At 40.7% G+C, this 25,173-nt stretch overlaps 1 long non-coding RNA gene across 1 annotated transcript; it reads left to right on the forward strand.

Moving 5' to 3' along the window:
- The first annotated feature begins 15,349 nt into the window (after positions 1-15,349).
- Positions 15,350-23,552, forward strand: LOC130682380 (uncharacterized). The gene is made up of 2 exons (XR_008995596.1): positions 15,350-15,715; positions 15,951-23,552. It is a non-coding gene; the product is annotated as an uncharacterized LOC130682380 (long non-coding RNA).
- The last annotated feature ends 1,621 nt before the right edge of the window (positions 23,553-25,173 follow it).

Raw genomic sequence — 25,173 nt, forward strand, 5'->3', positions numbered from 1 at the left:
TTTGGTGGTGTCTTTGTCTGGGTTTGGTATCAAGGTAATAATACTGGTCTCATAAAATGAGTTTGGAAAACTTTCTTGCCAATTTTTTGGACTATTTTAAGAAGGATAAGTACTACTAACTCTTTAATACTTTGTAGAATTGATCTGTTAGGCCATGTGGTCCTAGACTTATGTTTTGGGGAAGTTGTTAAGTTACTGCTTCAATTTCATTACTTGTAATCAGTCTATTCAGATTTTACTTTTCTTTTTGATTCAGTCTTGAAAGGCTTTGTGTTTGTAGGAATCTACCCATTTATCCTAGGTTTTCCAATTTGTTGGCATATACTTGTTTATAGTAATCTCTTATGACCCTTTGTATATTTGTGGTATCAGTTGTACCTTTTCTTTCATTTCAAGTTTTATTTTATTTGGAGCTCTCTTTAGATTATTTGGGATTTCTCATATTTCTTGAGGTAGGCCTGTATCACTGTGAACTTCCCTCTTAGAACTGCTTTTGCTGTGTCCTACAGATTTTGGGAAGTTGTATTTCCATACTCACTTATCTCAAGGCATTTTTAAATTTCCTCTTTGATTTCTTCATTGACCTATTGGTTGCTAAGTGACATGTTTAGTTTCCGTGTGTTTGTGTTTTTTCAGCTTTCTTCTTGTAATTGACTTCTAGTTTCATGCTGTTGAGGTCAGAAAAATATGTTTGATATTATTTTAATGTTTTTTAATTTATTGAGCCTCATTTTGTGATCTGAAATGTGGCCAGAGAATGCTCCAAGTGAACTTGAAAATTTATTCTGTAGTTTTTGGATGGAATGTTCTATATATATCTGATAAGTCCATCTGGTCTAATGTGTTATTTAAGGTCAATACTTCCTTATTGATTTTCTGTCTGAATGATCTATCCACTGATATAAGTGGGGTTGGGTAGTCAAGTCCCCTTCTATTATTGTGTTCCTGTCAATTTCTCCTTTTATGTCTGCTAATGTTTACTTTATAATTTAGGTGCTCATATGTTGAATGCATAAATATTTACAAATGTTATATCCTTTTCTTAGATTGACCCTTTTATCATTATGTAATGCACTTTTTCTTTTGTTTCAGTCTTTGTTTTATAGTCTATTTTGTTTGATACTTATATTTACTCATGGAATACTTATTGCTGCTCATGGAATATCTTTTTTCATCCCTTCACTTCTAGTCTGTGTATGTTTTCAGATTTGAAGGGAGCCTCTTGTAGGCAGCATATAGATGGCTTTCTTTAGTGTTGTGTTTGGCTCCCTTTCTCCTTATTTTTTTGTGTTCCTATTGTAAGTTTCTCATTGGTGGTTGTCATGAGGTTCATATATAGCAATCTATTTTAAACTGATAGTTGTTTATGTTTGAACACATTCTAAAATCACTACATTTTTACTCTCCCCACCACATTTTATGTTTTTGACATCTTATTTGACATCTTTTTATTCTGTGCATCCCTTAACTACTTACTGTGTAGCTGAATTTACTATTTTTGTCTTTCAATCTTCAAGTTAACTTTTAAAGTAGCTGATTTACTGCCTATACTACATATTTATCTTTACCAGTGTGATTTTTTTCTTTCATATGTTTTCTTATTTCTAGTTATTGCCTTTTCTTTTCTGGTTAAAGAAGACCCCATAACATTTCTTGTAAGTCCAGTTTAGGGGTGACAAAACTCCTTTGGTTTTTGTTTGTCTGGGAAACTCTTTATCTCTCCTTCAATTCTCAATGATAACCTTGCTGGGTAGAGTATTCCTAGTTGTTAAGTATTTCCCTTTCAGCACTTTAAATAAGTCCTTCCACTACTTTTTGACCTGAAAAGTTTCTGCTGAAAAATGAGTTGATAAACTAATGAGATTTCCCTATGTGACTCTTTTTCTCTTTCTCTCTGTAATATTTTTCTCTTTATCTTTAAAATTTGCCATGTCTTGGTATGGATCTCTTTAGGTTCATCCTGTTTGGAACTCTGTGCTTCCTGGACCTGAATGTCTATTTCCTTTCCTGTTTTCTTTTCTCCAGGTTAGAGAAGTTTTCAGCCATTAATTATTCAAATACATTTTCTGCCCCTTTCTCTCTCCTATCCTCCTGGAACCCCTATATTGTGAATGTTATTATGCTTGATGTTGTCTCAGAAGTTCCTTAAACTATTCTCATTTTTTAATCCACTTTTTCTTTTTGCTCTTCTGATTGGGTGGTTTCCACTATCCCATCTTCTAGATCACTCATCTGTTCTTCTATATCTCTAATATTTTGTTTATTCCCTCTAGTGTATTTTCAGTTCAGTTATTCTACTCTTCAGCTCTGTGACTTCTGTTTTGTACTTTATTATATTTTCTAGCTCTGTTAAAGTTCTCACTGTGTTCCTCTACTTTTTGCCTAAGTTCAGTGAGCATTTTTATGACTATTATTTAATCTCTTTATCTGGTAAATTACTTATCTCCATTTCACTAGGTTTAAAAAAAACTGGGATTTTATCTTATTCTCTCATTTGGAACAGATTCCTCTGTCTCTTCATTTTGTATGACTTTCTATGTTTGTTTCTATGAGTTAAACAGAAAAACTATCCTACCCAGTTTTGAAGGAGTGGCCTTGTGTAAGAATAATCCCTGTGTAGACTGTGTGTGCCCAGTGGCGGCTAGAGCTGCATGGGCTGGGGGATTCTGGGGGACTCCTTGCTGGGGCTGCCTTGGTGGGCTGGTGGAGCTGGAAAGGTGCAAGCAAAGGGAGTGCTTGGGGGCTCCATGCTAGGAATGCCTTAGTGTGATGGCTGGAGCTGGAGTGGGCATGGGCTAGGGTTTCCTAGGGCACTCCATGTCAGGCCAATCTGGCAGCAGCTGGAACAGGTATGTTGGCCAGGGTGCTTTGTGAAGGGGGTACCATGGTAAGATGGCAGGAGCTGGAATGGATGTGCAGCAAGTGTTCCTGAGGCACTTGGTGCTTGGAATACCTTGTGGGGATGGCTGGAACTCGTGTGGGCTGGCACCAGGGACTTTCTGGGATGGCCCTATCGGGGTGGCTAGAACATGGACACTGTTCCTATCCATGCTGTTAAGGTGGAGGGGATGATGTAAACCATGGTACTTGGTGTCTCTGACACCAGAGAGAAGTTCAGCTGTTTCCCCATCATTTGATGGATGCCCTAGGGTTAGTAAATAGATTTCCTTCATTTACAGTCCACTTACCCTTTAAACCAATTTTTTTTGCTCTTCTTCAGGGCTGGTGAGTCTGCACACAGGCCCTTCAGTGATATCCTTCTCTTCTGCGGGTTGCTGTATTCTGGGTGTGGTTCCCATCCTTACTGTAACCACAACTCTCCTTCTCTATGTGTTCTTTCTATCCTTTGTTGTACAGAATCTGTTCATTCAACCCTCAGTTCTTCTTCAGTGGGAGGACTTGCTCCATTTAAGCTGTAGATTCAGTGTATCATGGGAGGAGGTGAGTTCAGAGTCTTCTTTTACTGCCATCTTTACTGACTTCTATTTCCCATTTCCTTTTATTATTGATCATGCAACTAGACTACATTTCTTAGCTTTCCTTGCAATTAGGTATGACTATATGTTTGAATCCTAACCAATAAAATGTGAGTAGGAATTAGGTATGCTATTTGCATAGCTGGCACACAAAAACTTCCTACATTCAGGAGAAAGGGGAACCCTCCTACACTGCTGGTGGGAATGTAAATTAGTTCAGCCATTGTGGAAAGCAATATGGAGGTTCCTCAAAAAGCTCAAAATAGAAATACACTTTGACCCAGGAATTCCACTTCTAGGAATTTACACTAAGAATGCAGCAGCCCAGTTTGAAAAAGACAGATGCACCCCTATGTTTATCACAGCACTATTTACAATAGCCAAGAAATGGAAGCAACCTAAGTGTCCATAAGTAGATGAATGGATAAAGAAGATGTGGTACATATGCACAATGGAATATTATTCAGCCATAAGACAAAAACAAATCCTACCATTTGCAACAACTTGGATGGAGCTAGAGGGTTTTATGCTCAGTGAAATAAGCCAGGCAAAGAAAGACAAGTACCAAATGATTTCACTCATATGTGGAGTATAAGAACAAAGAAAAACTGAAGGAACAAAACAGCAGCAGAATCACAGAACCCAAGAATGGACTAACAGTTACCAAAGGGAAAGGGACTGGAGAGGATGGGTGGGAAGGGAGGGATAAGGGCAGGGAAAAAGAAAGGGGGCATTACGATTAGCATGTGTAGTGTGTGGGGCAGGGAGCACAGGGAGGGCTGTGCAACACAGAAAAGACAAGTAGTAAGTAGTGATTTTTTTTTCCTGGATAATTATTTTTTATTGAAGGGTAGTTGACACACAGTATTACATTAGTTTCAGGTGTACAACACAGTGATTCAACATTTATATACATGATAATTCTAGGTACCAGCTATCACCATACCAAGTTGTTACAATATTTTGACTATATTCCTTATACTATACATTACATCCCGGTTACTTATTTATTTTACAATTGGAAGTGTTTATATATATATATATATATATATATATATATATATATATATATATATAGTGTGTGTGTGTGTGTGAGGGCATCTCTCATCTTTATTGATCAAATGGTTAACAATAAAATTCTGTATAGGGGGGTCAATGCTCAATGCACAATCATTAATCCACCCCAAGCCTAATTTTCATCAGTCTCCAATCTTCTGATGCATAACGAACAAGTTCTTACATGGAGTACAAATTCTTACATAGTGAATAAGTTACATGGTGAACATTACAAGGGCAGTCATCACAGAAGCTTTCGGTTTTGTTCATGCATTATGAACTATAAACAGACATTTCAAATATGAATATTCATTTGATTTTTATACTTGATTTATATGTGGATACCACATTTCACTCTTTATTATTATTATTTTTAATAAAATACTGAAGTGGTAGGTAGATATGAGATAAAGGTAGAAAACATAGTTTAGTGTTGTAAGAGAGCAAATGTAGATGATCAGGTGTGTGCCTGTAAACTATGGGTTAATCCGAGCTAGACAAGGGCAATAAAACATCCACGTATGCAGAAGATTTCTCTCAGAACAGGGGGGTGAGGTTCTAAGCCTCACCTCTGCTGATCCCCATTTTCTCACCTGATGGCCCCCGTGCGACTGTGCCTGTCTTAGGTTGTTTCTCCCTTGAGGAATCTTACCGTCTCTGGCTAACCAGTCATCTTCCGGGGCCATACAAGGAAATGTTAAGTTGGTAGGTGAGAGAGAAGCCTTATTGTTTGAAAAGGTTAGCTTTTTACTTCTTTGCATATTAATGCACTGTGGCTTCTATGCCCAGCATTTTTCTTGAGGTGTCTTTACCACTTGGAAGAATTATGATACTCAGTAAATTCGACATGTGGCATGAATTCTATTTAAGGGTTGTAATTAGGTAGGAAGAAGAAAAGCTATAGAAGTAGCAAGCGGAAGAAAACGTGGGAAGATTGATTATTTCTTTGACATATCTTCTTGTAGAGTAACTTCAGCATGGATAGGTTTTAAACTACTAATTAAATTGTGTGCACACATTAACATAATAGGAGTACAGTTATGTAACCAAAGCATACCTGTAATTACCAGCCATCTCCAGTGAAAACAAGAAAACCAGTTAGGCACCTTAGGCATTTGTGAAAACTTATCTATGATATGGTGGACATTGTCCAACTGAACTTGAACACTCTGAGAGAATTCAGATAAATAAAAACAACCCATTCTTGGCGACTGTTCACATCTCATATGTTCTTTTAACAGTAAATAGTCTGTGGTTGTAAGATTTTGGAGTGCTACAATTTGTACTTCTCCTAATTCTTGGTTGAGTTCCAACAGTGTAAATACAGTCAAATTTGTTGTTTTACTGTATGCACAGGCCAGCTTAGATATCTCCTTCATCATTCCCATGGCAAGTCCAGGAACTGGTGGGATGAGTGCATCAACAGCTGTAGCAGTGCGTGGATCTTTGTTGGGGTTTTTTGATGATCATCTTCTGGCATGAGTCTTCCAGAGAGTGCTGATGTTGGAAGTTCTTTTTCATATCGTATCTTAGTTCATTTTCGGGGTAGCCAAATTAGGCTTTGATCCTCTGTATAAACACAAACAGACCCTTTGCCTACACTTTTATATGCCCTTTATATCATTGTGTAGAACTCATTGGAGGTCACCACACAGGAACTGCTTTCTTTTTTATCATTAATCTACACTTACATGACGAATACTTTCTTTACTAGGCTCTCCCCTATACCAGGTCCCCCCTATATACTCCTTTACAGTCACTGTCCATCAGCGTAGCAAAATGTTGTAGAATCACTACTTGTCTTCTCTGTGTTGTACAGCCCTCTCCTTTCTCCCAACCCCCTATGGATGCTAATCTTAATAACCCCCTTTTTCTCCCCCCCTTATCCCTCCCTACCCACCCATCCTCCCCAGTCCCTTTCCCTTTGGTACCTGTTAGTCCATTCTTGAGTTCTGTGATTCTGCTGCTGTTTTGTTCCTTCAGTTTTTCCTTTGTTCTTATACTCCACAGATGAGTGAGATCATTTGGTATTTCTCTTTCTCTGCTTGGCTTGTTTCACTGAGCATAATACTCTCCAGCTCCATCCATGTTCTGCAAATGGTAGGATTTGCCCTTTTCTTATGGCTGAGTAGTATTCCATTGTGTATATGTACCACATCTTCTTTATCCATTCATCTATCGATGGACATTTAGGTTGCTTCCAATTCTTGGCTATTGTAAATAGTGCTGCGATAAACATAGGGGTGCACTGATCTTTCTCATACTTGATTGCTGCATTCTTAGGGTAAATTCCTAGGAGTGCAACTCCTGGGTCAAATGGTATGTCTGTTTTGAGCATTTTGATGTACCTCCATACTGCTTTCCACAATGGTTGAACTAACTTACATTCCCACCAGCAGTGTAGGAGGGTTCCCCTTTCTCCACAGCCTCGCCAACATTTGTTGTTGTTTGTCTTTTGGATGGCAGCCATCCTTACTGGTGTGAGGTGATACCTCATTGTAGTTTTAATTTGCATTTCTCTGATAATTAGCGATGTGGAGCATCTTTTCATGTGTCTGTTGGCCATCTGTATTTCTTTTTTGGAGAACCGTCTGTTCAGTTGCTCTGCCCATTTATTAATTGGGTTATTTGTTTTTTGTTTGTTCAGGTGTGTGAGCTCTTTATATATTCTGGACGTTAAGCCTTTATCGGATGTGTCATTTTCAAAGATATTCTCCCATACTGTAGGGTTCCTTTTTGTTCTATTGATGGTGTCTTTTGCTGTACAGAAGCTTTTCAGCTTAATATAGTCCCACTTGTTCATTTTTGCTGTTTTTTTCCTTGCCCGGGGAGATATGTTCAAGAAGAAGTCACTCATGTTTATGTCTAAGAGGTTTTTGCCTATGATTTTTTTCAAGAGTTTAATGGTTTCGTGACTTACATTCAGGTCTTTGATCCATTTTGAGTTTACTTTTATATATGGGGTTAGACAATTGTCCAGTTTCATTCTCCTACATGTAGCTGTCCAGTTTTGCCAACACCATCTGTTGAAGGGACTGTCATTTCGCCATTGTATGTCCATGGCTCCTTTATCAAATATTAATTGACCATATATGTCTGGGTTAATGTCTGGATTGTCTAGTCTGTTCCATTGGTCTGTGGCTCTGCTCTTGTGCCAGTACCAAATGGTCTTGATTACTATGGCTTTATAATAGAGCTTGAAGTTGGGGAGTGAGATCCCCCCTACTTTATTCTTCTTTCCCAGGATTGCTTTGGCTATTCGGGGTCTTTGGTGTTTCCATATGAATTTTTGAATTATTTGTTCCAGTTCATTGAAGAATGTTGCTGTTAGTTTCATAGGGATTGCATCAAATCTGTATATTGCTTTGGGCAGGATGGCCATTTTGACTATATTAATTCTTCCTAGCCATGAGCATAGGATGCGTTTTCATCTGTTAGTGTCCCCTTTAATTTCTTTTAACAGTGACTTGTAGTTTTCAGAGTATAAGTCTTTCACTTGTTTGGTTAGGTTTATTCCTAAGTATTTTATTTTTTTTGATGCAATTGTGAATGGAGTTGTTTTCCTGATTTCTCTTTCTGTTGGTTCATTGTTAGTGTATAGGAAAGCTATAGATTTCTGTGTGTTGATTTTGTATCCTGCAACTTTGCTGTATTCTGATATCAGTTCTAGTAGTTTTGGGGTGGAGTCTTTAGGGTTTTTTATGTACAGTATCATGTCATCTGCAAATAGTGACAGTTTAACTTCTTCTTTACCAATCTGGATTCCTTGTATTTTTTGTTTTTTCTGATTGCTGTGGCTAGGACCTCCAGTACTATGTTAAATAACAGTGGGGAGAGTGGGCATCCCTGTCTAGTTCCCGACCTCAGAGGAAATGCTTTCAGCTTCTCGCTGTTCAATATAATGTCGGCTGTTGGTTTTTCATAGATGGCCTTTATTGTGTTGAGGTACTTGACCTCTATTCCCATTTTGCTGAGAGTTTTTATCATGAATGGATGTTGAACTTTTTCAAATGCTTTTCATCATCTATGGAGATGATCATGTGAGTTTTGTCTTTCTTTTTGTTGATGTGGTGGATGATGTTGATGGACTTTCGAATGTTGTGCCATCCTTACATCCCTGGGATGAATCCCACTTGGTCATGGTGTACGATCCTTTTGATCTATTTTTGAATTCGGTTTGCTAATATTTTGTTGAGTATTTTTGCATCTACGTTCATCAGGGATATTGTTCTGTAGTTTTCTTTTTTGGTGGCGTCTTTGCCTGGTTTTGGTATTAGGGTGATGTTAGCTTCATAGAATGAGTTTGGGAGTATCCCCTCCTCCTCTATTTTTTGGAAAACTCTAAGGAGAATGGGTATTATATCTTCCCTGTATGTCTGATAAAATTCTGAGGAAAATCCATCTCTCCCGGGGGTTTTGTTCTTTGGTAGTTTTTTGATTACTGCTTCAATTTCGTTGCTGGTTATTGGTCTGTTTAGATTTTCTGTTTCTTTTTGGGTCAGTCTTGGAAGGTTGTATTTTTCTAGGAAGTTGTCCATTCCTCCTAGGTTTCCCAGCTTGTTAGCATATAGGTTTTCATAGTATTCTCTAATAATTCTTTGTATTTCTGCGGGGTCTGTCGTGATTTTTACTTTCTCGTTTCTGATACTGTTGATTTGTGTTGACTCTCTTTTCCTCTTAATAAGTCTGGCTAGAGGCTGATCTATTTTGTTTATTTTCTCGAAGAACCAGCTCTTGGTTTCATTGATTTTTGCTATTGTTTTATTCTTCTCAATTTTATTTATTTCTTCTCTTCTCTTTATTATGTCCCTCCTTCTGCTGACCTTAGGCCTCATTTCTTCTTCTTTTTCCAATTTTGATAATTGTGACATTAGACCGTTCATTTGGGCTTGTTCTTCCTTTTTTAAATATGCTTGGGTTGCTATATACTTTCCTCTTAAGACTGCTTTTGCTGTGTCCCACGGAAGTTGGGGCTTTGTGTTGATGTTGTCGTTTGTTTCCATATATTGCTGGATCTCCATTTTGATTTGGTCATTGATCCATTGATAATTTAGAACCGTGTTGTTTAGCCTCCATGTGTTTGTGAGCCTTTTTGCTTTCTTTGAACAGTTTATTTCTAGTTTTATGCCTTTGTGGTCTGAAAAGTTGGTTGGTAGGATTTCAATCTTTTGGAATTTACTGAGGTTCTTTTTGTGGGCTAGTATGTGGTCTATTCTGGAGATTGTTCCATGTGCACTTGAGAAGAATGTGTATCCTGTTGCTTTTGGATGTAGAGTTCTGTATATGTCTATTAGGTCCATCTGTTCTAGTGTGTTGTTCAGTGCCTCTGTGTCCTTACTTATTTTCTGTCTCGTGGATTTGTCCTTTGGAGTGAGTGGTGTGTTGTATTCTCCTAGAATGAATGCATTGCATTCTATTTTCTCCTTTAGTTCTGTTAATATTTGTTTCAGGTATGTTGGTGCTCTTGTATTGGGTGCATATATATTTATAATGGTTATATCCTCTTGATGGACTGAGCCCTTTATCATTATGTAATGTCCTTCTTTGTCTTTTGTTGCTTTCTTTATTTTAAAGTCTATTTTGTCTGATACCAGAATTGCAACACATGCTTTCTTCTCTCTGTTGTTTGCTTGAAATATCTTTTTCCATCTCTTGACTTTAAGTCTGTGCGTGTCTTTCGGTTTGAGGTGAGTCTCTTGTAAGCAGCATATGGATGGATCTTGCTTTTTTTATCCATTCTATTACTCTGTGTCTTTTGATTGGTGCATTCAGTCCATTTACATTTAGAGTGATTATTGAAAGGTATGAATTTATTGCCATTGCAGGCTTTAAGTTTGTGGTTACCAAAGTTTTAGGGTTAGCTTCTTTACTATCTTAGTGTCTAACTTAACTCGCTTGTTGAGCTATTATAAACCCAGTCTGATGATTCTTTATTTCTCTCCCTTCTTATTCCTCTTCCTCCCTTCTTCATATGTTGGGTGCTTTGTTCTGTGCTCTTTTTAGGAGTGCTCCCATCTAGAGCAGTCCCTGTAGGATGCCCTGTAGAGGTGGTTTATGGGAGGCAAATTCCCTCAACTTTTGCTTGTCTGGGAATTGTTTAATCCCTCCTTCATATTTAAAGGATATTCGTGCTGGATACAGTAGTCTTGGTTCGAGGCTCTTCTGTTTCATTGCATTACGTATATCATTCCATTCTCTTCTGGCCTGTAGGGTTTCTGTTGACAAGTCTGATGATAGCCTGATGGGTTTTCCTTTGTAGGTAACCTTTTTTTTCTCTCTGGCTGCCTTCAATACTTTGTCCTTGTCTTTGATCTTTGCCATTCTAATTATTATGTGTCTTGGTGTTGTCCCCCTTGGATCCCTTGTCATGGGAGTTCTGTGTACCTCTGTGGTCTGAGAGGCCATTTCTTCCCCTACTTTGGGGAAGTTTTCGGCAATTATTTCTTCAAAGACATTTTCTATCCCTTTTTCTCTCTCTGCTTCTTCTGGTATACCTATAATTCGTATATTGTTCCTTTTAGATTGGTCACTTAGCTCTCTTAAAATTCTTTCATTCCTGGAGATCCTTTTATCTCTCTCTGCATCAGCTTCTCTGCATTCCTGTTCTCTGTTTTCTAGTCCATTAATGGTCTCTTGAATCTTGTCCATTCTGTTTTGAAGTCCTTCCAGAGCTTGTTTTATTTCTGTATTCTCCTTCCTTAGTTCTTGCATATTTCTCTGCAAGTCCATCAGCATGGTTATGACTTTTGTTTGGAATTCTTTTTCAGGAAGACTGGTTAAATCTATCTCCCCAGGTTCCTTCTCAGGGGAAGATGTAGCAGCTGCCGAAGCTGTCTGGGTTAGTCTTGTCTGGATCATATTTTTTTGCCTTTTCATGTTGACAGGTGCTATTGACTGTCAGCTGGGAGGGCCAAAATTTTCACTTGCTACTGGCCTTTCTTTACTGGGACAATTGCGACCCCTAGTGGCTTGTGTTGTGTAACTGTGTGTAGACTGGGTTTTTGTGTCTTGCCTGGCCGGGAGGGAGGAATTTCCCTTTCTGTGGGTGGAGTTTGTCTCAGACTGCTTCTCTGCTTTCGCAGCGCCCGGAGGGGTAAATGACGGGGGGGGTGCTTGACTGTTTGCCTCCGTGAGGGGTCTCAGAGCTGTTGCCCAGGGGGTTAGTGCACCCGGTTTTCCCTGTAATTTCCAGCTGCTGTACTGTGACCTGGGTTGTTTCCGTCAATCTGTTAAGTCCCTGTCCCTTTAAGACTTTCAAAAAGCCCCCGCTTTTCTTTGTCACAGGGGCATCAGCTTCAGCACCCGCTCAGAGGTCTTGCTGCCCTGTTTCCCCAGTATCCAGGGCCTCCCGCCCACGCACTGTGTCTGTGCTCTGGTGCAGGTGGCTGGGGCTGGGTGTTCGGCAGTCCTGGGCTGCGTCTCCCTCCTGCTCTGCCTATTTTTCTCCCACCGGGAGCTGGTGGGAGGTGTGCTCGGGTCCCGCCAGGCCGGGGCTTGTATCTTACCCCTTTCACCAGTTGCTGGGTTCCCGCTGGTGTAGCTGCAGTCTGGCCACTGTCCTGCGTCTTCTGGTCTCTCTTTTAGGGCTAGTTGTGTTTGTTGTATTTTCAAAAGTATATATGTTTTTGGGAGGAGATTCCCACTATCCTACTCACGCCGCCATGTTGGCTCTGCCTCCTCGTAAGTAGTGATTTTACAGCATCTTTCTATGCTGATGGACAGTGACTGTAATGGGGTTTGTGGGGGGGACTTGGTGAAGGGGGGAGTCTAGTAAACATAATGTTCTTCATGTAATTGTAGATTAATGATACCAAAAAAAAAGACTTCCTACATTCACTCTCCTAATTTTTTCTCCATTTACAAGCTGACTGAGGTAGAGACATTCATTGTAACTTTGAAAGCACATGTGGAAAAGGTCAGAGCCTCCATGAACCTGGGTCCTTCAATGACCTTTTGGAGGGGAGATGGCTTGCCAGCCTGTTCACCCACAGAAGACTGTTATAGGTATTGAGCCATTACATCTTTGGATCCTCAAAAAGATCAAAGAAAGAAAACTTATTTAAAAGATGGATAAGACATAATGAAAATCAGGTAGAAACAAAGCATCAGTAGGTAATTTGAAAAAATAAACCAATAAAAAAACCTAGAAATGAAAACAATAATAAATGAAAATTAAAAACTCAATAGCTGGGGTACCCACACATATAAGGCCAATTAATATATGATAAGGAGCCATGGATGTACAATGGGGAAACAACAGCCTCTTCAACAACTGGTGTTAGCAAAATTGAATGGCTACATGTGAGAGAATGAAACTGGATTATTGTCTAACTCCATACACAAAAGTAAACTTGAAATGAATCAAAGACCTGAATGTAAGTCATGAAACCATAAAACTCTTAGGAGTAAACATAGGCCAAACTCTCTTGCATATACACATGAGCAACTTTTTCCTGAACACATCTCCTTGGGCAAGGGAAACAAGAGCAAAAATGAACAAATGGGACTACATCAAACTAAAAAGCTTCTGTACAGCAAAGGATACCATCAGTAGAACAAAAAGGCATCATAGAGTATGGGAGAATATATTCATAAATGACATAACTGATAAGGGGTTAACATCCAAAATATATAAAGAACTCACATTCCTTAACACCCAAAAAGCAAATACCCGATTAAAAAGTGGGTGGAGGATATGAAGAGACAATTCTCCAAAGAAGAAATTTCAGGTGGGCAACAGACACATGAAAAGATGCTCCACATTGCTAATCATCAGGAAAATGCAAATTAAAACCACAATGAGATATCACCTCACAGCAGTTAGGATGGCCAACATCAAAAAGACAAGGAACAACAAATGCTGGAGAGGATACAGAGAAAGGGGAACCCTCCTACACTGTTGGTGGGAATGTAAATTAGTTCAACCATTGTGGAAAGCTATATGGGGGTTCCTCAAAAAACTAAAAATAGAAATACCATTTGACCCAGGAATTCCACTCTGAGGAATTTACCCAAAGAAAACAAGATTCCAGATTCAAAAAGACATATGCACCCCTATGTTTATCACAACACTGTTTACAAAAGTCAAGATATGGAAGCAACTTAAGTGTTCATCAGTAGGTGATGGATAAAGAAAATGTAGTACATATACACAATGGAATATTATTCAGCCATAAGAAGAAAACAAATCCTACCATTTGCAGCAACATGGATGGAGCTAGAGGGTATTATGCTCAGTGAAATAAGCCAGGTGGAGAAATACAAGTACCAAATAATTTCACTCATTTGTGGAGTATAACAGCAAAGCAAAACTGAATGAACAAAACAGCAGCAGACTCACAGAGTCCAAGAAGGGACCAGTGGTTACCAAAGGGAAGGGAGTGGGGAGATTGGGTGGGGAGGGAGGGAGAAGGGGATTAAGGGACATTATGATTAACATAGATAATGTAGGGGGGTCATGAGGGAGGCAGTATAGCACAGGAGATAAGTAGTGACTCTAGCATCATAGTACGCTGATGGACAATGACTGCAATGGTGTGTGTGAGGGACTTGATAATATCAGTGAATGCAGCAACCACAATGTTGCTCATGTGAAACTTTCATAAGATTGTATATCAATGGTAACTTAATAAAAAATTCAATAGCTGGAGTAAATTCTACACCATACACAGGTGAGAAAAGAAAACTGATGAATTGGAAATATCACCAAATGTAGTCTATAGGGAAAAAGAAACAAAATATTAAAAAGAAATTAAGAGTCACAGAAGGGTGCTCAATGGGGTTCTAATAATTATATAAATGGAGTTAGAGAAGAAAAGAATTGGCTAATGGTGGAAAGTAAAACTTGAAAGCATATTGATAACTTTTTCAGAATTGGGAAAGCCATTTCTTCTCAGATTAAAAGTATGTACTGAATCAATAACAGTAATTCCACACCTAGATGCATTGTAGTGAAACACTGAATATCAAGAATAAGGTTAAGATAGTAAAGGCTATCTGGAAAAATAAACAGTAAACCTATAAAAATAAAACCTATAAAAAATAATTACATCAGACACCTACTTAACAATAATAGATGTCAGGAGACACTGGAGTAATATCTTCAGAGCACTGATGGAAAGTAGTTGATAACCTAGAATTCTCTACCTGTCTAAACTATTACTTATGAAAGAGGGCAAAGCAAATAAATAAAGTGAGTTCACCACCTACAGATTATTACTTGAAAGAACTAACAAAGATGTATTTCAAACAGAGGAAAAGTGAACCAAGAGGGAAGAAGGAGGACCTGAGAAACAGAATAAAATCAATAAAAAATCTAATTTTTGTGTGTATGTTTAAAAAGAAGCACAACTCAAGTTCTTAACAATATTCTCAATCAGGGGATGTTCAGAGGGTAATTGAAGAATGCTGAGTTTCTTGTCAGGAGAAGAAAGGAGAATAAACAGACTGAATAAATTTAACTTTCTTTTTATGGTTAATTGTAATTGTTAAAAATTGAAGAGTAAAATTAAAAGAATAGAACACAAAATATCCTTCCAAATCAGCAAAGGCAATAAGAAGAAATAAAGAAAACTTAGATATTTAACAGAAGTTAGGAAAGGAGAAAAGAAGAAATAAAGGAAAAAACATAGTAAACCAAAACCTCAAGAATAAGATGATAGAAATATGTCCAAATGAATCAGAAGCACATTAAATATAAGAAGCTGAAGGCCTTTAAAAAGACAGCTTTGTGCTATTCACAAGGAACATATTTAAGAAATGACACAGAAGAGTAAATTCTGGATATCTATATTCCTTGCTTACTCCAGTGAGGACTCTCAATTTACCCAATAAATATTTATTAAGCTTCAGCTATGTGCTGGTACCCTTTTAGGGGCCAGGGGCATAGTGATAAACACATTAAGTGGCTGCCTTGTGGAGCTTATGTGCAGTCCAACTCTCATCCATATTTAGCTATGTAATTCACAGCATTTGTCCAATGAGATAAACAAGTACAAGACTGTATCTGGACCTTGAGTCTCCTGCAGAGCCTAACTCAGTGCTGAACACTAATTAGCTATCCCATCATCCTTGGGGGCCCATTGACTTATTTTAACAGAGACCAGCTGTAGAGCTGATACTCCTGTAAAATGTCTTGAGTACTGAATGGACTTTTACTGGCTTCTTGCCAACTTCCATATATGGTAAGTACAGGTAACAAAAGAAAATTAACAGACTCATTTGTCTGTGTTGGTAGAGGAACTAAATCTTATTTTCTTCCATTTAGCTTATATACGGATGTAAGGGGTTTGTAGGTGGGTGTATGTGTGTGTGTGTGTGTGTGTCTGTGTGTGTGTGTGTGTGTGTGTAAAATAAGAATAAAATATCTTCATTTGTTTCCTTCCCTTTTCCCCTCTCTGTCTCCCACCGCTCCCACAGGTCAGCGTGGAAGTTTTGGTAGAATACCCTTTTTTTGTGTTTGGACAGGGCTGGTCATCCTGCTGTCCAGAGAGGACCAGCCAGCTCTTCGATTTGCCGTGTTCCAAACTCTCCGTCGGGGATGTCTGCATCTCGCTTACCCTCAAGAACCTGAAGAATGGCTCTGTTAAAAAGGGCCAGCCCGTGGACCCTGCCAGCGTCCTGCTGAAGCACTCAAAGGCCGACAGCCTGGCGGGCAGCAGACACAGGTATGCTGAGCAGGAAAACGGAATCAATCAGGGAAGTGCCCAGATGCTCTCTGAGAATGGCGAACTGAAGTTTCCAGAAAAGATAGGATTGCCTGCAGCACCCTTGCTCACCAAAATAGAACCCACCAAGCCCACAGCAGCAAGGAAGAGGAGGTGGTCTGCGCCGGAGACCCGCAGGCTGGAGAAGTCGGAAGACGAACCACCTTTGACTCTTCCTAAGCCTTCTCTAATTCCTCAGGAGGTTAAGATTTGCATTGAAGGCAGGTCTAACGTAGGCAAGTAGAGGGCAGTACGGGGACAGGAAATTTGGCTCTCCCTTATCATTTGTATCCAGATTACTGTACTGTAGGCTAAATAACACAGTATTTACATGTTATCCTCTTTCTTTAGGTTTCTGTTATAACCTTGTCATTAGAGTTACAGCTGGTGTTGCGTAGGAGACTGGTGCATATGCTTTCCCATGAGTGTTTGTCATGAGCAGGCAGGTGGGGGGCCAGGCTGGGCCCTGGGCATCCTGGGGAATAGAATGTGGCTTCCCAGCGCCTGCCTTTGCTAGCAGCATGGAGCGTCCCTGGGCACCGACGTCTGCTGCCTGAAGGACTCCTGCGGGAGGGGCTGGTGCGAGTGGGGGCACACAGGCGCCCTGCGAGTGAGGGTCTCTTTCTCTCTGCCTCCCTCTGTCTCACTCTCTCTTGCTCTCAGCATGGGATCGGAGATCCAGAGTAAGGACTTCGTGAGGTTCTCACGTGCAGAATAGACATCAGGACCCCAGCTTCAGGGCATCCTGGAGAGGCATCAGACAGCAGATGCAGAACCAACCCTTTTTCCCTCCAACCTATTTTACAATGCAGAACGTTTTTTCCCTCCAACCTATTTTACAATAAAAGCAACTTTTAACCATATAGATATATATTTCCCCCTATGGGGCCTGACTGCACTGATATTTTTTTAAAGAGCAACTGCCACCCATGGGATTTCCTTTCTGCTTCATTAGTGCAGTGATGTGTGCAGGGTGGCACAGTGGCAGGGCAGCTTCTGCTTGTGTCGTTCCACGTGGGGGTGGGCAGCAGGGGCAGGGAGAGCGGACACCCGCCCTGGTTTCTGTGCAGTGTTAGGAAAACCAATCAGGTCGTAGCATTGACCTCCTCCCGAGAGGCAGGCACCAGCCGCCCTACAGAGAGCAGGGCAGGAGCTCTTCGCATTGGGTTTGCAAATCTTTTTGTCTTTTAACTCTAGTACTGTTTATAGTTCATGACTATGGACAACTCGGGTGCCACTTTTTCCAGATTCCAGTGTGACGTGAGGAATAAGATTTTGAAGATGAGCATATATATTACTATCTCTAAGCACTTAAATGCTGTTCACACTTTATTACCAAGCATCTTGGTCTATCATTCAACAAGTACTGTATCTCTCTTTAAACTCTTTGGGAAGAAAAACAAAAAACTAAGTTGCTTTTTTTTTTTCCAACACTGTAACTACATTTCAGCTCTGCAGAGTTTTTCACGAGCAAGATAATTGAAAGTCTCAATGTGGTTTAATGAGATGAATGTGAATTATGAACTAGTACGTGATAATGAAAGACCACCAAGTACAGCCTGACAGGAGGCACTTTTCACTTTGATGTTTGAGAAAGAATCAAAGGCATATGCAGAGCTGGGAGAGAAACTGAGAGAAAAGGGATGGAAAAAAGAATACTCAATTTTGTCCAGTGTTTTTCTTTTTAAGATGAACTTTTAAAGAACCTTGCAATTTGCACATCTTGAGTTTATAATTTGTGTGATATTCCTGCAGTTTTTATCCAATAACATTGTGGGAAAGGTTTGGGGACTGAACAAGCATAAATAAATGTAGCAAAATTACTTTCTAACCTGCCTAAACTCAAGGCCATTTTTTAAGGTTACGTTCCTTTCGGATTTCATTTTGGTCTTTCTACCACATCTGTCACAAAAACCAGGTGTTAGCAGGACAACTCTGAGATTTTTCTTCAGATTCATTGAGAGAGTTTCCCATAAAGACATTTATATATGTAAGCAAGTTTAAAAAAAAAACAATTACTTTACTGTTGTGGTTAATGTTATTTTCAGAATGCCGTTTTTCTTACCATCTGAAATCAAATCAAGATGTAATGTTTGGTACAAACCCAGAAAGTGTATTTCATGGTTTAAACCTTTTATCCCCAGAGATCTGAAATACTGTTTGTGGGTTTTGAGAGTGTGTCTTAAAGTGCTTTAAAAATAAAAAGTTTTATAAGTAGGGAGAATTTTTAAAATATTCTTACTTGGAATGGCTGCAACTAATCTGAACAAAACATCTTGTTTTTCTTTTACCATTGAAAATAGTATTTCTTCCATTTCACAAATTTAAAAAAATTCTAATGTCAACCCACATTTTGGCCTCCTAGTATTCCTCACATTTCGCTCTCATCAGGACTAATGATGTTGATAAACCATTTTCTGGGGTGTACCAAAAACATTTGAACAGGTTTAGAATAGCTAGAACTGGTCCTCGACTTTCCTCCAATTTCATTACCCTCTTGGCCTGTTAGCAGTTAGCTGCGTGAGCCCATTTTTCCAATCACACTGCTTATTTTCTGCTGTGTTTTTTTAAATGTTTCTGCTCGGAGAACTTGCTTAATCTTCCATATATTCTGCTCAGGGCACTTGCAATGATTAGGTTTTGTTTTTTATTTTTGTTCTGTAACCTTTGATGGTAAGAGGAATACGGGGCTGTCATGTGGACTGTCCTCATTTGTACCACTATTTAACAGCAACTCATGTGGACTCAGAAAAATACACCATCTTTTGGCTTCCTTCAAGTATTGAACCCACTGGATCTACCACACCAACACTAAAATGGGAAGGCACGTGGTTTGGAGCAATAGGAACATCATCAGAATTTTTGTGCTTCTGTTTCAGGTATAGGAATTGTAAGATAACTGGTTCTTTCTAAACATTGTCCCATTTCCTTCTCTTGCTTTTTTAGCATGTGCACTACTGTCTGGGCCAACAAGTCTGACCAGTGTGCTCTAAAGAGCATATCCTTTAGGCCTTTGCCTTGTTTGGCCCGTCTTCCCTGTACTAGCCAGAAAATGGCTGGAGGGGAGGCACCAGCAAGGGGAGAGCTTCCCACCGTGACCTCCGGGCCCTGCTGTGGACGCTGAGTGCTGAGGTAGCTTTCAGGGGTGCAGGTGTCTGTCACCAGGTTGCAGAAGGAACAAGGAGTCTGGGAAAGAGCTGTAGTTCCTTTCACCATGAGAATGTGGAGTCTGGAGAGGAATGAGGCAGGTTGGAGGCTGGGGCGCACCCTGGAGCTATATAGCCAGGATCAACCCATTGCCACAATCTTTGCCAAGAGTGGGCAGGCCCCTCCTCAGGTCTGTGTGCTTGAGACTTTGAGCTGTGCCTCTGAGGATGAGCCTGAAGTGTGGCCTGGTGTGTGCATGCATTCCAAGCATGCCAGCCAGTGGCCGTGGAAGGGGCCACCAGGAACAGTGGTCACCGCTCTTTAGGGGCAGCCTTCTCCAAAGGTCAGGGAACCTCCTCTCATTTCAGACACTGGCGAGCCCTGAGGTTCCCAGAGAGCCTTCATCACCATTCCTGCACAGCATGCATGACAGTGACAGGCATAGAAATTCTTTGGTGCCGCACAGCTTACGAGGATCAGCCATGTGCCTCTGTACTACGTCAACTCTGCAATATTTACTGACAGCCATCTTTAGTTCTTTCTTGTCTGTTTTCCATTTTCAAACTAGTAACCACAGGCCTTTTTCGTTTATAGTGGAACACAATCACCAAGAAATTAGTCAGGGCGAAGAGAAAAAAAATAATAAAACCAACAAACAAGAACCTCTATTTATAGGGATTTCTAAATATACAAAATAACTGTTCCTTAGAATGTTTAACTTAAGAATTATGTCAGTTTGGGCCACATTGCTGGGGGGTACAGCGTGGGATACACAGACGGATGCCACTTACCTCAGATCTTCTAAGTGGAAATCCAAGTTGCATTTTCAGTGGGACTTTCAGGATAATTTTCTATGTCAGTCAACTTTTTGTTTTCTCCAGCTCACCCAGTTTGGTTTCAGATGATTTGATCTTTTTTTCGTTGCTGTTGTTGATCCCATTTCTGACTCTGAATCATGACCCTCTATGTTTTCTGTTGGGTGAGTGAATTGGGGGTCTTCTCCCCCACCGGGAAACGACAGCATTCCCTTCTCCCCTACAAGGAACTCTGCAGAACCTTTCACACCTCTTACTCAGGGACGGGGCTGGCGTGTGTGTGGCACACTGATGTGTCCAGAAGCAGTGCACTTTGACTGCTCTGGAGTAGGGTTGTACAACTTCAAGGAATGTTTGGATTTCCTGCATCTTGTGGATTACTCCTTAGATACTGCATAGATCGCAATATGATGCTGCACGTTCGAGATGAACGGTAGCTCCTAGTCATCGTAAAATCCACTCTTTGCACACAGTTTGATCTTTACTGAAATATGTTGCCAAAATTTATTTTTGTTGTAGCTTTGGAACTTTGTTCGTTTTTTTAAGGAGACAATTGACAATACCCTTTAACATCTGTGACTACTAAAGAAACCTATTTCTTTCATAGAAAAAAAATCTCAAAATGCTTTTGAAGACACTAATGCCATGCTATTTCAGATATGGGTGAAGAAGCAGAGCTCTGGGGACCAAAGGCCAGGCTTTTTGAGCTGTGCTGGTTGTCATGGCTACCGTCTCATGAACCGAAAGCAGCTCGGCAGACTGGTCTGTTCTCCCCAAAATAACCCTTTGCACTTCCTATTTCCCAGTCACCCATGACGATGCCAGGTGAAAACGGGCCGGCAGTCTCTGTGGCCCACTCCAGCTTCTTCAGCGGTGATGTGAAAGGAAAGGGAATTATGCTTTTTATTTTTTAAAGTGGCACGGAGGTCTTTGCTTCTGCCTTTGTGTTTTTAACCCAGAATTTCTGAAATAGAGAATTTAAGAACACATCAAGTAATAAATATGCAGAGAATATACTTTTTTATAAAGCACATACATATGCTATTGTGTTGGTTGGTTCCCTCTTTTTTCCACGGACAGTGTTGTGTTTCTGTTGATAGGGAAACTCCAAACAATTTGCACACCTCTACTCCGGAGCTGAGATTTCTTTTACATAGATGACCTCGCTTCAAATATGTTACCTTACTGATAGGATCTTTTCTTGTAGCACTATACCTTGTGGGAATTTTCCTTTTTTAAAAAAAATGTACACCTAATTTGAGACGCTGAAGAAAAAAATCATTTGAAGCACTCACTTTGAGGAGTACAGGTAATGTTTTAAAAAATTGCACAAAAGAAAAATGAATGTCGAAATGATTTATTCAGTGTTTGAAAGATACAGATCTGTTGAAACCATGAGTTTCATACCTTGTTTGTAAAAAAAAAAACAAAAAAAAAGCATAAAGGTTGAAAGTTACATGTTTTTTTGTATATAGAAATTTTGTCGTGTCTAAATAATCAGATTTGTACGGTTATGGCCTGGAAGAATTACTACGTAAAAGGCTCTTAAACTATACCTATGCTTCCTTTATGTTTTTGTTACATAGAGCCCCCCTCTGAGGGAGGGCAACTCTGTATTCTGAAATTTGAGAATACTCTTCATTCCTATGCCGAAAATACTTCTCTGAGCTCCCTTTTTAGTTTAAACTCTTAAGCCATTGCAACTTCTTTTTTTTCAGAGATGTTTGACATTTTCAGCACTTGCTGTTCCCATAAACCCAAAGAATATAATCCTAAACAAGAAGTGTTTGTATCATAGGACCCTAGCTATCAATAAAACAGGACTCATTACGGGGACAAAAAAAAAAACTTAGCCTTCTTCCCCCCCACCCCCACCTCATTTAATTGGGGGTGGAGGGGTAAAACATGAATTTCCATGTAAATTCCTCATTTTACTTTAGTTTCAACTTTTTCTTTAATATTAAGAGGCCAAAAACAGAAGAGTCACACCCTGTCCAAAAACCAAGCCAGCTAGCAAAAACTGGACAGCTGTGGGGAAACTGCGCACCTACAATTCTTAAATTCAGAATCTCAGCCCCTCCCTTACCATTAAATGCAATGTTTCTGGGAGCTGACATTCACCTGTACAATGGTGGGAGGGAACAGCGGCTTCGGTTTTTCATGTCCTTGTGACTCGCATACAAATGGTTCAGCTGTATTAAAATGAAGTGCATTTGGCCAATAGGTAGTATCCATTCAGTAACAGTCTCTAAGAATTTCCACAACTTTTCTTATCTGAAAGGACTCAAGTCTTCCACTGCAAATAATTGGAGACTTTACCCATTTTCTTTCCCTTTAGTTTGTTCATTTGCTGTCTGGATGGCTAGTGAGCCTGTCTCCTTTTCCATGGCCAGTCTGAAGGCCACCCTTGGAAGCGCTGTTTACAGAAACCCTAGCCAGGATAAGGGACCGTCCTCCTTATTATCAAGTCTGATGGGAAGCTTAGAGCTGTGGTCTTTGAAGGCAGTTACCAAGAAGCTAGGTACACAGATGTCCTCTGGTTCTTACACGAACCACCTCCTCGTACCATCCGGTCCAGGAGTTGGGCAAATTCTTCATAGTCAGTGAACATTAAACTTGATACCCATGCATTCAGTTCTGTGACTACTGCCCTTTCGGCCTTTGGGGAGGTTTCTTCCTCCTCAGCCTTCACTGCTCACCTATAAATACAAATTACTGTCAACTGCAAGGAGGTTTCAGGAGAGCCCTGCCAGTATTTGTGGTGATCTTCACTTAAGACAGAGTCCTGATTTTCAGCCAGTGGGGTCCCGGCCCCAGAGCCATCGCTGAGATGTGCATCTTTGTATGTTTTTACTATCAGACCGTTACCCAGCAGACTTCTGATCATATGCCTCCCACTGGCCAAGGGGAAAGAGACACCAGAACTTTGAGGGCGCTGTCAGACTGACATGGCCAGTACAGAGAACTAGGGAAGGAATGTTTCGCACCTTATTGAAAAGAAAATTTTAAGTGCATACATAGTTAAGAGCTTTTATTGTGACAGGAGAACTTTTTTCCATATGCGTGCATACTCTCTGTAATTCCAGTGTAAAATACTGTACTTGCACTAGCTTTTCTAAAACAAATATTAAAAAAAAAATGGAAGAATTCATATTCTATTTTCTAATCGTGGTGTGTCTATTTGTAGGATACACTCGAGTCTGTTTATTGAATTTTATGGTCCCTTTCTTTGATGGTGCTTGCAGGTTTTCTAGGTAGAAATTATTTCATTATTATAATAAAACAATGTTTGATTCAAAATTTGAACAAAATTGTTTTAAATAAATTGTCTGTATACCAGTACAAGTTTATTGTTTCAGTATACTCGTACTAATAAAATAACAGTGCCAATTGCAAATATGTGTCCTAGCCTTGTGTCCGGTCCTTGAAGACGAGGCTGAGCAAGTAAGTGGCGGCAGTTCCTACTCCGTCCGTCCCCCCACTGTGGTCGCCAGGTGATTTTGTGATGGAGTGACAGAAGACATTGCCTTTCTTACTAATTTTTTTTTTTTGACTGGGAGAGGTGTGGTTGAGGTGAGGATTTAGGATAAAAGGCACGTTGGAGCAGCTGATGGCTTGACTCGTTCAGTTCATGTTTATTTCTATCTGAAGGCTCATGCTTCCAAGAGATACTTGTTTCTGAACAGCACTTGGAAGCTTCATGGCCTGTGTGGCATTATCTGATGTATTCTGTACTGTTTGGCTGTGAATTGATCGGTGGTCTGTAGGTGGGAGGTTCATTCATGCCTCCTGTAGTTCACGCCTGTTGGGAACTCAGCAAGCAGGGGGGTCCTGGCATGTGGAGGAGCCTGTTTCAATAGTACGGCACCACAGGTTTGCACCGTGCCTCCTGGCAAGTTAGGTCGGCTTAGCAGTGGGCCCCGTAGGCCCCGGAAGGTAGTTCCTCAGGGGCCCCTGCAGGTGACCCCTCCACCCCCATCTGCATTCGTGGCTCTCAAATCCTTCTGCCTTAAGGCTCTGCAGAGGGGGAAGAGAGCTCTCCATGTTAAACTCAGTCTTCACTAGGCCCAGGGGAAGAAGGGGCAACTCCTTTCCTTTCACTGTCTTTCTTGATTAAGTGGGGACCCTTCACCAGGACTTGACTCTCCAGACCTAAGAGTTGAGGTCTGACACATCGTGGATGTCCATGTGTGAAAGAGGGTGGGTAAACCAACAGTGATTAGATGAGCCTTGGACAGACAGGAAGGGCTGCCCCTCCTCCATGCAGTCTGGGAAACCTGCAGTAGGCTGAGGGCAAGCTGGGGGGAAGCAGGCATGATCACCACTCCTGAGCATTAATGGCTCACCAAGATTGGGGTCCAGTGGCTGTGAGACTTTGCTCAACAATTCGGACTGATTAAGGCGAAACCTTTGCTTCATGAGCTGCAGTGGGGCCAGCCTGAAACCAGACAGCGGGAGTGGCCGGTGGTGTTGCCAAGGGAATGGCATCTCCTTGGCTAGTTCGGACCCCCACCCACCCCCACACAGGACGCCTGCAGGTGGGCGGAGGGCTGGACCTCCATCTCCGTGTCCTGCTAATGCCTGGTCTGAGGACCTCAACCGGGCTTGCCCAGACCCACTCCACTGGAGGCAGACACGAGCTTGCCAGGGCAATGGGTCATGGGGCCTTGGAGGTGCTTTTTGTGAAACCTCTGCTTAGAAATGATCCTGACAAATCTTTGGCTTTCGCAGTAACTGAGTTTTCACTTCCCTAAAAGCTGGGTGAGAAAGGGCCTTTAGCCGGTGAAAACAAAAAGCAGACAACCTGGAAAATTTTTACACTCAAGCAGGCACATACCACTGCAGGGGAGCCCCCAGAGGGGTGGCACAGCGGGCTGATGGGTGTCCCCCACCCTGACCACTCCAGGTGTAGAACAGGAGCCTGGTGTGAGAAAGGGGACATGGTAACCCCAAGCTAAAACAAGAGTGTGGAGA

The sequence above is a fragment of the Manis pentadactyla genome, unplaced genomic scaffold (assembly GCF_030020395.1).
Source record: "Manis pentadactyla isolate mManPen7 unplaced genomic scaffold, mManPen7.hap1 scaffold_402, whole genome shotgun sequence".
Classification (NCBI taxonomy): domain Eukaryota; kingdom Metazoa; phylum Chordata; class Mammalia; order Pholidota; family Manidae; genus Manis; species Manis pentadactyla.